General features: G+C 47.4%; 1 protein-coding gene across 1 annotated transcript in view; it reads left to right on the top strand.

Moving 5' to 3' along the window:
• The window catches only part of LOC117509925 (alpha-1-antitrypsin-like protein CM55-ST), a 30,263-nt gene that overhangs the window by 1,034 nt on the left and 16,037 nt on the right, over positions 1-13,192 (top strand).

The raw sequence follows: 13,192 nt of genomic DNA, 5'->3' as shown, positions 1-13,192 counted from the left end.
TATTTAATACACTGTGAGAAGCACAATGCACTTTGATGTTTCTATTGAAATATCCTACACTGTTATTTATGAGAATATTTTTTGATATATTGAGAAGACTATCCTTGATACATTGAGACTATTTTTGATACTGTTGATGAATATTGTGACATAACAAATATTTATAAAAAAGATTCAATTTTCTTTGAATAATATAATGTACAATATTTAACACTTTTGAATGCAATGTTGTTTATTATGTGACTTGTATTGGAATTTTGTAGATTTGTACACATGGATTTATACTGGTCCTGTTTTATGTATAGGCCAGGTACGGATGGTGAGCTAAGGAAATGGCCCACTGCTCTCAAGTAAAAAGGGAGCTTGAAGTTTGAAGCCCAATTCAACCAGAACTCAGCCGCTGACCCTTCCCTGCTCTGGTCGGGCCGGTAGGAGGCTTTGCAGCCGCCCTTTCCTTTTATATATTGTCCCTCTGCAACTCACTGCTCGCGGCTCACATATAAACTCAAATCACTTTTTTGCACTCGTGGATTCTCTGGACTTTGCTCATTTTTTGGAGCCGTTGAACTGGAAGTGTTGCATACAATGGACTGCTGTTGCAAGACCCCCTACGGACAATATTGTTCAAAAGGGCATGAATTGAACTGTTGGGTTAAACCCAGATCTGAATTGTGAAACACTGGCTTTTATGGTTCACATTTTTGTTTTTTGAATGGCCATTCATGTTTGATATTGTCTATTGTCTTTTGTTTGTTTGTCCTTTCCCTTGAAAAATATATTGTACCAGCATAAAAAAAAACAATTCTTGTGTCGGTCTGTCACTCCGCTCCTAGAGACGAATCAGAACTTCTGAATCTGGCCTGTTAATTACTTTAATCTCATGGGGCTTTCACAGTGGCGTATTCGTAGAGCTGCTCATTGCAGCGTTGTTGTTGTTGTGTGGGCCGCTGAAGAGGAGGTACTGCTGGCCCACTGCCAAAAGGCGCCCTGCCTGAAGTGCGGGCTTCAGGCACGAGAGGGCGCTGCCACCTCACAAGAACAACCGGGGGTGACAGCTGTCACTCATCAACTATGACAGCTCTCACCAATCACCAGGTCGTCAACCACCCTACAAAAGTCGGACAACATCTCCACCTTGTCGCCGAGATACCGTCTACCTACGAGGTAAACTCTCAGCCGTTGATATACCAAACAGAAGTAATCTTTCTTGAACTGTTTACAGACGTACCTGATCCATACGTGCAGCTGGAGGCTGGGGTTTGCAGCCGGTGATTGGAGTGACGGACTTCACTCCTCACGCCGAACTCTTTGAGTGTGGTTCAGGCGAGGTGTCTGTGGTAATTGGTGTCAGAGGTGGAGGTGTCTTTCCCACCTTAAAAGAAACTGTTGTTCCAGCTGACTGTTTACTGGGTGTGTTTCCACACACTCATTATATCTGTTTCTCTGCTTCCTGCCAGCAGTACCAGATCCGACAGTCGGAGACGGTGACCACCTGGGGACTCAGGACTTGGCGGCTCCAGTATCCTTCGGGTTCGGTGGCAGTGGAAATCGTGTGGGATCTGGTTCTTCTCGGGACGGACGTCTCCTACCCTCGAGCCTGCCCACACGTCACCTTGTACATTTTGATTGTAATCCAAATTCTGTATTTGTGCTATATTCTGGGTTTGTGAGGGAGTTCAGAACAGTATTTGATCACCCAAACAGAGGCGAGACCGCTTCAACAGCGCTGCTGTCAAGGAGACAGGGGCGTCGGAGTGCAGCTGAGTATGCGGTCGACTTCCGCATCGCGGCTGTGAGGTCCGGCTGGAATACCGCTGCACTCAGCGCCGCCTTCGTAAACAGACTGTCGTCAGTCCTGAAGGAGCATCTGGTGGCTAAGGATGAGCCGTGGGATTTAAATGGGCTTATTGATCTAGTTATACGATTAGACAATCGGCTTGAGGAGCGCCGTCGGGAGCGAGACGAAGGACGTGGCCGGGTACGCTCCGTCCCTCTCCCTTCCGGGTCTGAAAAGGCTCCGCCCTCCCCACGCTCCACTGCCTCAGCGTTCTGTGTGGCAACAGTTCCCCCTGCTGACGATGCTATGGACACGAGCAGGGCTAAATTCAGAACTACTAACAGACAAAGGAGACTGGCCCGCGGGGAGTGCTTCATCTGCGGCTCAAGCGAGCATCAGTAGAGAGACTGCCCCAAACGGTTAAGCACCAACGCCCGCTCTTAGAAACTGGGCCAAGGGTGGGGCAAGAAATTCACGTGGGACAAACCCGTATTTCTGCATGGCTCCCAGTTACGATCCTGAGTGGGGATCTAACCCTTCAGGGCCCTGCACTGGTGGACACGGGGTCAGAAGGAAATCTGCTGGACAGCAGATGGGCAAGGGAGGTAGGGCTCCCCTTAGTGGCGCTTCCTTCCCCATTGAAGGTGCGAGCACTAGATGGCACCCTTCTTCCCTTAATTACACACAAGACACTACCAGTTACTTTGGTGGTGTCTGGGAATTACCGGGAGGAGATTGAGTTTTATGTAACTCCTTCTACCTCCTGTGTAATTTTGGGCTTCCCATGGATGCTAAAACACAATCCCCGGATCGATTGGCGGTCTGGGGTTGTGGCTCAGTGGAGCGAAACCTGTCACCGAGAATGTCTAGGATCCTCGGTTCCGCCCGGTTTGACCGCTAACGAGGAGGCTAAAGTCCCCCACAATCTCACGGCGGTGCCTGAGGAGTACTACGATCTCGCTGATGTCTTCAGCAAAGATCTGGCACTCACTCTTCCCCCACACCATCCGTACGATTGCGCCATTGATCTGATCCTGGGCGTTGAGTACCCATCCAGCCGGCTGTACAACCTCTCACGTCCGGAACGTGAATCTATGGAGACCTACATCCGGGACTCGTTAGCTTCCGGGCTGATCCGGAACTCCACCTCCCCGATGGGTGCAGGTTTCCTTTTTGTGGGTAAGAAAGACGGCGGCCTCCGTCCATGCATCGACTACAGGGGACTGAACGAGATTACGGTTCGCAACCGATACCCTCTACCGCTGTTAGATTCGGTGTTCACGCCCCTGCATGGAGCCCAAATATTCACAAAGCTCGATCTTAGGAATGCGTACCACCTGGTTCGGATCTGGAAGGGAGACCAGTGGAAGACGGCATTTAACACCCCATTAGGTCACTTTGAGTACCTGGTCATGCCGTTCGGCCTCAAAAAACGTCCCTGCGACGTTTCAGGCCTTGGTGAATGACGTCTTGCGGGACTTCCTGCACCGATTCGTCTTCGTGTATCTGGATGATATTCTCATCTTTTCCCCGGATCCTGAGACCCATGTCTAGCACGTACGTCAGGTCCTACAGGGGTTGTTGGAGAACCGGCTGTTTGTGAAGGGCGAGAAGTGCGAGTTCCACTGTGCTTCTTTGTCCTTCCTGGGGTTTATAATCTCCTCCAACTCCGTCGCCCCTGATCCGGCCAAGGTTGCGGGGGTGAGAGAGTGGCCCCAACCTACAAGCCGCAGGAAACTGCAACAGTTCCTCGGCTTTGCGAATTTCTACAGGAGGTTCATTAAGGGCTATAGTCAGGTAGTTAGCCCCCTGACCGCTCTGACCTCCCCCAAAGTACCATTTACCTGGTCGGATCGGTGCGAGGCCGCGTTTAGGGAGTTGAAACGCCGGTTTTCAACTGCACCAGTTCTGGTGCAGCCCAATCCTAGCCGCCAGTTTGTGGTTGAAGTGGATGCCTAGGACTCAGGGATAGGAGCCGTGCTGTACAAGAGCCAGGAGTCCGATCAGATTCTCCATCCTTGTGCCTATTTTTCACGCAGGTTGACCCCGGCTGAACGGAACTATGACGTGGGCAATTGGGAACTCCTCGCGGTGAAGGAGGCTCTTGAGGAGTGGAGACATCTGTTAGAGGGAGCCGCGGTACCATTTACGGTTTTCACGGACCACCGGAACCTGGAGTATATCAGGACCGCCAAGCAGCTGAACCCCAGGCAAGCCCGCTGGTCATTGTTCTTCGGGCGTTTTGACTTCCGGATCACCTACTGCCCCGGGACCAAGAACCAAAGATCGGATGCCCTGTCCCGGGTTCACGAAGTCGAAGTCAAAACAGAGCTGTCGGATCCGCCAGAATCCATCATCCCGAGTCCACTATCGTGGCCACCCTCACCTGGGACATGGAGAAGACCATCCGGGAGGCCCTGGCACGGAACCCGGACACGGGGACGGGCCCAAGGAACAAACTTTACGTCCCACCAGAAGCCAGAGCTGCAGTCCTGGACTTCTGTCACGGTTTCAAGCTATCCTGTCATCCAGGGGTGCGAAGGACCGTGGCAGTAGTCCGGCAGCGCTTCTGGTGGGCGTCCATGGAAGCCGACGTCCGGGACTATGTCCAGGCTTGTACCACCTGCGCCAGGGGTAAAGCTAACCATCAACGGGCACAGGGACTCCTCCAGCCGTTACCTGTGCCCCATCGCCCCTGGTCCCGCATCGGCCTGGACTTCGTCACGGGCCTCCCGCCGTCCCAGGGCATGACTACCATCCTCACGATAGTGGACCGGTTCTCCAAGGCAGCCCACTTTGTGGCCCTCCCGAAGCTCCCTACGGCCCAGGAGACAGCGGACCCCCTGGTCCACCACGTCGTGTGTCTGCATGGGATACCTACTGACATCGTCTCCGATCGTGGTCCCCAGTTCTTCTCTCAAGTCTGGAGGAGTTTCTGCTGAGAACTGGGGGCCACCGTGAGCCTCTCATCCGGGTATCACCCGCGCACCCGATGGCCTGGAGTGAACATCTGGACTGGATCGAGTACGCGCATAACAGCCAGGTGTCCTCTGCCACCGGCCTCTCCCCGTTTGAGGTGTGTCTGGGGTACCAGCCCCCATTGTTTCCCATGGTGGAGGGAGAGGTCGGTGTGCCCTCGGTCCAGGCCCACCTGCGGAGATGCCGTCGGGTGTGACACACCGCCCGTTCTGCCCTGTTGAAAGCCCGGATGAGGGCTAAAGCCCATGCAGACCGCCGGCGTTCCCCGGCCCCTGCCATACCATGGCTATCCACGAAAGACATTCCTCTGCAAGTGGACTCGCCAAAACTCAAGGACAGATACATTGGACCGTTCAAGATCCTTAAAGTCCTCAGTCCTGCCGCAGTGAAGCTCCAGCTCCCAGCTTCACTGTGGATCCACCCGGTTTTTCATGTTTCCAGAGTTAAACCATATCACACCTCACCCCTCTGTGCTCTCGGACCGACGCCGCCTCCTGCCCGGATCATCTACGGAGAGCCGGCTTGGACTGTGCGTCGGCTCCTGGACGTCCGCCGGAAGGGCCGGGGTTTCCAATACTTGGTGGACTGGGAGGGATATGGACCTGAAGAATGCTCCTGGGTGAAGAGGAGCTTCATCCTGGACCCGGCCCTCCTGGCCGATTTCTACCACCGCCATCCCGACAAGCCTGGTCGGGCGCCAGGAGGCGCCCGTTGAGTGGGGGGTCCTGTTGTGTGGACCGCTGAAGAGGAGGTACTGCTGGCCCACTACCAAAGGGCACCCTGCCTGAAGTGCGGGCTTCAGGCACGAGAGGGCACTGCCGCCTCACAAGAACAGCCGGGGGTGACAGCTGTCACTCATCAACTATGACAGCTGTCACCAATCACCAGGTCGTGAACCACCCTACAAAAGCCGGACGACATCTCCACCTCGTCGCCGAGATATTGTCTATCTACAAGGTAAACTCTCAGCCGTTGTTATACCAGACAGAAGTAATCTTTCTTGAACTGTTTACAGACGTACCTGATCCATACGTGCAGCTGGAGGCTGGGGTTCGCAGCCGGTGATTGGAGTGACGGACTTCACTCCTCACGCCGAACTCTTTGAGTGTGGTTCAGGCGAGGTGTCTGTGGTAATTGGTGTCAGAGGTGGAGGTGTCTTTCCCACCTTAAAAGAAACTGTTGTTCCAGCTGACTGTTTACTGGGTGTGTTTCCACACACTCATTATATCTGTTCCTCTGCTTCCTGCCAGCAGTACCAGATCCGACAGTCGGAGACGGTGACCACCTGGGGACTCAGGACTTGGCGGCTCCAGTATCCTTCGGGTTCGGTGGCAGTGGAAATCGTGTGGGATCCGGTTCTTCTCGGGACGGACGTCTCCTACCCTCGAGCCTGTCCACACGTCACCTTGTACATTTTGATTATAATCCAAATTCTGTATTTGTCTGTATTCTCGTTGTGCACATTTCACAACAGTAAAGTGTTGTATTTTGGCTCATCTATTGTCCGTTCATTTACGCCCCCTGTTGTGGGTCCGTGTCGTTACACTTTCCCAACAGTTGTGTTTCATTTAAATACGCCCGAAATGCACGCGTACTCAGCCTTTAACAGTGTTCGTTCATACTTGCAGCTGCGTGTGTTCTTGTTTTAATATGTGCACACAGTTGCGTGTGCCATGCCGCACCAGTTTCAGTGCTATTTTCTGCCTCGGTGGAAGTGCGCTGTGTTCTCTACTGCATGGCGTAGTGCGGCTCAAAAACAGTCATTTAACATTATTATTATTATTATTATTTATTATTATTTTTTTATGCAGCGAGAGCGTTTAATTTTAGAGTCACAACTCTTTTCAGCTTTGATCAGACTGATCGATCAGGGCGTCTGATGAGCGCACCGACATGCAGCGAGTGCGCGTTTATTTTAAAGAGTCACAGCTCTGATGAGAGAGAGAGAGAGAGAGGTTTTATTTTAAGGAGACTCGGACTCCTTAAAATAAAACCTCTCTCTCTCGCTCTCTCTCTCTCTCTCTCTCTGTGACAGAGAGAGAGAGCGCACGCGAGAGCGCTTTTATGAAACGATGCGACACAGTGAAACAGTCCTCATATAATGAGTCCTGTATGATAAAGTGAAGCAACGCTCTTGCAGTATCTATAGCTCCAGAAGAACAACAGGGAGATGTGAAATGTTCAGCAGAGCGGTGTTCTGCTGTATCTGTTAGCTGTTTGAACTGAGCTGTTTGAGTTCTTTGAATTAACAGTCTTTTTCAAGACTTTTTTACTTTTTTACTTTTTTTTACTTTTTCACCGTGCTCCAACGCCTAAGGAAGACCTCTAACGGTCGAAGCATCGCGACAGAGCTCTTTTATCAGCTGGCCTTCATCAGCGTTGGCAGGCTAACTAGCTTGCTAACGCTTTCGTTTTTATTTTTGTTTTATTTTTTAGCACTGTTGTCGTGCTGCTCCACAGCTTGCCTAGTGGATTTTTATTTTATTTTAGCACTGTTGTCGTGTGTTACCTGTGCTGCTCCACAGCCTGTTCAGTGGATTTTTATTTTATTTTTTAGCACTGTTGTCGTGCGTTACCTGTGCTGCTCCACAGCCTGTCCAGTGGATTTTTATTTTATTTTTTAGCACTGTTGTCGTGCGTTACCTGTGCTGCTCCACAGCCTGTCCAGTGGATTTTTATTTTATTTTTTAGCACTGTTGTCGTGCGTTACCTGTGCTGCTCCACAGCCTGTCCAGTGGATTTTTATTTTATTTTTTAGCACTGTTGTCGTGCGTTACCTGTGCTGCTCCACAGCCTGTTCAGTGGATTTTTATTTTATTTTTTAGCACTGTTGTCGTGCGTTACCTGTGCTGCTCCACAGCCTGTTCAGTGGATTTTTATTTTATTTTTTAGCACTGTTGTCATGTGTTACCTGTGCTGCTCCACAGCCTGTTCAGTGGATTTTTATTTTATTTTTTAGCGCTGTTGTCATGTGTTACCTGTGCTGCTCCACAGCCTGTTCAGTGGATTTTTATTTTATTTTAGCGCTGTTGTCATGCGTTGCCTGTGCTGCTCCACAGCCTGTCCAGTGGATTTTTATTTTATTTTTAGCACTGTTGTCGTGCGTTACCTGTGCTGCTCCACAGCCTATTCAGTGGATTTTTATTTTATTTTTTAGCACTGTTGTCGTGCGTTACCTGCGCTGCTCCACAGCCTGTTCAGTGGATTTTTATTTTATTTTTTAGCACTGTTGTCGTGTGTTACCTGCGCTGCTCCACAGCCTATTCAGTGGATTTTTATTTTATTTTTTAGCACTGTTGTCGTGTGTTACCTGCGCTGCTCCACAGCCTGTTCAGTGGATTTTTGTTTTGTTTTTTGGCACTGTTGTCGTGCGTTACCTGTGCTGCTCCACAGCCTGTCCAGTGGATTTTTATTTTATTTTTTGGCACTGTTGTCGTGCGTTACCTGTGCTGCTCCACAGCCTGTCCAGTGGATTTTGATTTTGATTTATTTTTTTTAGCACTGTTGTCGTGTGTTACCTGTGCTGCTCCACAGCCTGTCTAGTGGATTTTTATTTTATTTTTTACCACTGTTGTCGTGTGTTACCTGTGCTGCTCCACAGCCTGTCCAGTGGATTTTTATTTTATTTTTTAGCACTGTTGTCGTGCGTTACCTGTACTTCTCCACAGCCTGTCCAGTGGATTTTTATTTTATTTTTTAGCACTGTTGTCGTGCGTTACCTGTGCTGCTCCACAGCCTGTTCAGTGGATTTTTATTTTATTTTTTAGCACTGTTGTCGTGCGTTACCTGTGCTGCTCCACAGCCTGTTCAGTGGATTTTTATTTTATTTTTTAGCACTGTTGTCGTGTGTTACCTGTGCTGCTCCACAGCCTGTTCAGTGGATTTTTATTTTATTTTTTAGCGCTGTTGTCATGTGTTACCTGTGCTGCTCCACAGCCTGTTCAGTGGATTTTTATTTTATTTTAGCGCTGTTGTCATGCGTTGCCTGTGCTGCTCCACAGCCTGTCCAGTGGATTTTTATTTTATTTTTAGCACTGTTGTCGTGCGTTACCTGTGCTGCTCCACAGCCTATTCAGTGGATTTTTATTTTATTTTTTAGCACTGTTGTCGTGTGTTACCTGCGCTGCTCCACAGCCTGTTCAGTGGATTTTTGTTTTGTTTTTTGGCACTGTTGTCGTGCGTTACCTGTGCTGCTCCACAGCCTGTCCAGTGGATTTTTATTTAGCACTGTTGTCGTGCGTTACCTGTGCTGCTCCACAGCCTGTCTAGTGGATTTTTATTTTGTTTTAGCACTGTTGTCGTGCGTTGCCTGTGCTGCTCCACAGCCTGTCCAGTGGATTTTTATTTTTATTTTATTTTATTTTTTAGCACTGTTGTTGTGCGTTGCCTGTGCTGCTCCACAGCCTGTCCAGTGGATTTTGATTTAGCACTTTTGTCGTGCGTTGCCTGTGCTGCTCCACAGCCTGTCCAGTGGATTTTTATTTTGTTTTAGCACTGTTGTCGTGCGTTGCCTGTGCTGCTCCACAGCCTGTCCAGTGGATTTTTATTTTTATTTTATTTTTTAGCACTGTTGTCGTGCGTTACCTGTGCTGCTCCACAGCCTGTCTAGTGGATTTTTATTTTGTTTTAGCACTGTTGTCGTGCGTTGCCTGTGCTGCTCCACAGCCTGTCTAGTGGATTTTTATTTTATTTTAGCACTGTTGTCGTGCGTTACCTGTGCTGCTCCACAGCCTGTCTAGTGTCGGATTCCCTGTTTGGGAATCCGCTAGCTTAGCGTAGCTACTAGCTCTTAGCCGTTTTAGCATGGCGGCTTCTCCTGTCTCTCCCGTACTTTTCTGCTCTGGGTGTGAAATGTTTAGTTATTCCTCGGCCTCTTTTAGCAGTAACGGTACTTGTAATAAGTGCAGCTTATTCGTAGCTTTGGAGGCCAGGCTGGGCGAATTGGAGGCTCGGCTCCGCACCGTGGAAAATTCTACAGCTAGCCAGGCCCCTGTAGTCGGTGCGGACCAAGGTAGCTTAGCCGCCGTTAGTTCCCCCCTGGCAGACCCCGTGCAGTCGGGAAGGCAGGCTGACTGGGTGACTGTGAGGAGGAAGCGTAGCCCTAAACAGAAGCCCCGTGTACACCGTCAACCCATTCACATCTCTAACCGTTTTTCCCCACTCGATGATACACTCGCCGAGGATCAAACTCTGGTTATTGGCGACTCTGTTTTGAGAAATGTGAAGTTAGCGACACCAGCAACCATTGTCAATTGTCTTCCGGGGGCCAGAGCAGGCGACATCGAAGGACATTTGAAATTGCTGGCTAAGGCTAAGCGTAAATTTGGTAAGATTGTAATTCACGTCGGCAGTAATGACACTCGGTTACGCCAATCGGAGGTCACTAAAATTAACATTGAATCGGTGTGTAACTTTGCAAAAACAATGTCGGACTCTGTTGTTTTCTCTGGGCCCCTCCCCAATCAGACCGGGAGTGACATGTTTAGCCGCATGTTCTCCTTGAATTGCTGGCTGTCTGAGTGGTGTCCAAAAAATGAGGTGGGCTTCATTGATAATTGGCAAAGCTTCTGGGGAAAACCTGGTCTTGTTAGGAGAGACGGCATCCATCCCACTTTAGATGGAGCAGCTCTCATTTCTAGAAATCTGGCCAATTTTTTGGGATCCTCCAAACTGTGACTGTCTAGCGTTGGGACCAGGAGGCAGAGCTGTGGTCTTATACACCTCTCTGCAGCTTCTCTCCCCCTGCCATCCCCCTATTACCCCATCCCCGTAGAGACGGTGCCTGCTCCCAGACCACCAATAACTAGCAAAAATCTATTTAAGCATAAAAATTCAAAAAGAAAAAATAATATAGCACCTTCAATTGCACCACAGACTAAAACAGTTAAATGTGGTCTATTAAACATTAGGTCTCTTTCTTCTAAGTCCCTGTTGGTAAATGATATAATAATTGATCAACGTATTGATTTATTCTGCCTAACAGAAACTTGGTTACAGCAGGATGAATATGTTAGTTTAAATGAGTCAACACCCCCGAGTCACACTAACTGTCAGAATGCTCGTAGCACGGGCCGGGGCGGAGGATTAGCAGCAATCTTCCATTCCAGCTTATTAATTAATCAAAAACCTAGACAGAGCTTTAATTCATTTGAAAGCTTGTCTCTTAGTCTTGTCCATCCAAATTGGAAGTCCCAAAAACCAGTTTTATTTGTTATTATCTATCGTCCACCTGGTCGTTACTGTGAGTTTCTCTGTGAATTTTCAGACCTTTTGTCTGACTTAGTGCTTAGCTCAGATAAGATAATTATAGTGGGCGATTTTAACATCCACACAGATGCTGAGAATGACAGCCTCAACACTGCATTTAATCTATTATTAGACTCTATTGGCTTTGCTCAAAAAGTAAATGAGTCCACCCACCACTTTAATCATATCTTAGATCTTGTTCTGACTTATGGTATGGAAATAGAAGACTTAACAGTATTCCCTGAAAACTCCCTTTTGTTTGATCATTTTTTAATAACATTTACATTTACCCTGATGGACTACCCTGCAGTGGGGAATAAGTTTCATTACACTAGAAGTCTTTCAGAAAGCGCTGTAACTAGGTTTAAGGATATGATTCCTTCTTTATGTTCTCTAATGTCATATACCAACACAGAGCAGAGTAGCTACCTAAACTCTGTAAGGGAGTTAGAGTATCTTGTCAATAGTTTTACATCCTCATTGAAGACAACTTTGGATGCTGTAGCTCCTCTGAAAAAGAGAGCTTTAAATCAGAAGTGTCTGACTCCGTGGTATAACTCACAAACTCGTAGCTTAAAGCTGATAACCCGTAAGTTGGAGAGGAAATGGCGTCTCACTAATTTAGAAGATCTTCACTTAGCCTGGAAAAAGAGTTTGTTGCTCTATAAGAAAGTCCTTCGTGAAGCTAGGACATCTTTCTACTCATCACTAATTGAAGAAAATAAGAACAACCCCAGGTTTCTTTTCAGCACTGTAGCCAGGCTGACAAAGAGTCAGAGCTCTATTGAGCTGAGTATTCCATTAACTTTAACTAGTAATGACTTCATGACTTTCTTTGCTAACAAAATTTTGACTATTAGAGAAAAAATTACTCATAACCATCCCAAAGATGTATCGTTATCTTTGGCTGCTTTCAGTGATGCCGGTATTTGGTTAGACTCTTTCTCTCCGATTGTTCTGTCTGAGTTATTTTCATTAGTTACTTCATCCAAACCATCAACATGCTTATTAGACCCCATTCCTGCCAGGCTGCTCAAGGAAGTCCTACCATTATTTAATGCTTCAATCTTAAATATGATCAATCTATCTTTGTTAGTTGGTTATGTACCACAGGCCTTTAAGGTGGCAGTAATTAAACCATTACTTAAAAAGCCATCACTTCACCCAGCTATCTTAGCTAATTATAGGCCAATCTCCAACCTTCCTTTTCTCTCAAAGATTCTTGAGAGGGTAGTTGTAAAACAGCTAACTGATCACCTGCAGAGGAATGGTCTATTTGAAGAGTTTCAGTCAGGTTTTAGAATTCATCATAGTACAGAAACAGCATTAGTGAAGGTTACAAATGATCTTCTTATGGCTTCGGACAGTGGACTTATCTCTGTGCTTGTTCTGTTGGACCTCAGTGCTGCTTTTGATACTGTTGACCATAAAATTTTATTACAGAGATTAGAGCATGTCATAGGTATTAAAGGCATTGCGCTGCGGTGGTTTGAATCATATTTGTCTAATAGATTACAGTTTGTTCATGTAAATGGGGAATCTTCTTCACAGACTAAAGTTAATTATGGAGTTCCACAAGGTTCTGTGCTAGGACCAATTTTATTCACTCTATACATGCTTCCCTTGGGCAGTATTATTAGACGGTATTGCTTAAATTTTCATTGTTACGCAGATGATACCCAGCTTTATCTATCCATGAAGCCAGAGGATACGCACCAATTAGCTAAACTGCAGGATTGTCTTACAGACATAAAGACATGGATGACCTCTAATTTCCTGCTTTTAAACTCAGATAAAACTGAAGTTATTGTACTTGGCCCCACAAATCTTAGAAGCATGGTGTCTAACCAGATCGTTACTCTGGATGGCATTTCCCTGATCTCTAGTAATACTGTGAGAAATCTTGGAGTTATTTTTGATCAGAATATGTCATTCAAAGCGCATATTAAACAAATATGTAGGACTGCCTTTTTGCATTTACGCAATATCTCTAAAATCAGAAAGGTCTTGTCTCAGAGTGATGCTGAAAAACTAATTCATGCATTTATTTCCTCTAGGCTGGACTATTGTAATTCATTATTATCAGGTTGTCCTAAAAGTTCCCTAAAAAGCCTTCAGTTGGTTCAGAATGCTGCAGCTAGAGTACTGACGGGGACTAGCAGGAGAGAGCATATCTCACCCGTGTTGGCC

The sequence above is a fragment of the Thalassophryne amazonica genome, chromosome 5, assembly GCF_902500255.1.
Source record: "Thalassophryne amazonica chromosome 5, fThaAma1.1, whole genome shotgun sequence".
NCBI lineage: Eukaryota > Metazoa > Chordata > Actinopteri > Batrachoidiformes > Batrachoididae > Thalassophryne > Thalassophryne amazonica.
The sequence above is the reverse complement of the archived record's forward strand: the minus strand, read 5'-3'. Positions and strand labels throughout refer to the sequence as shown.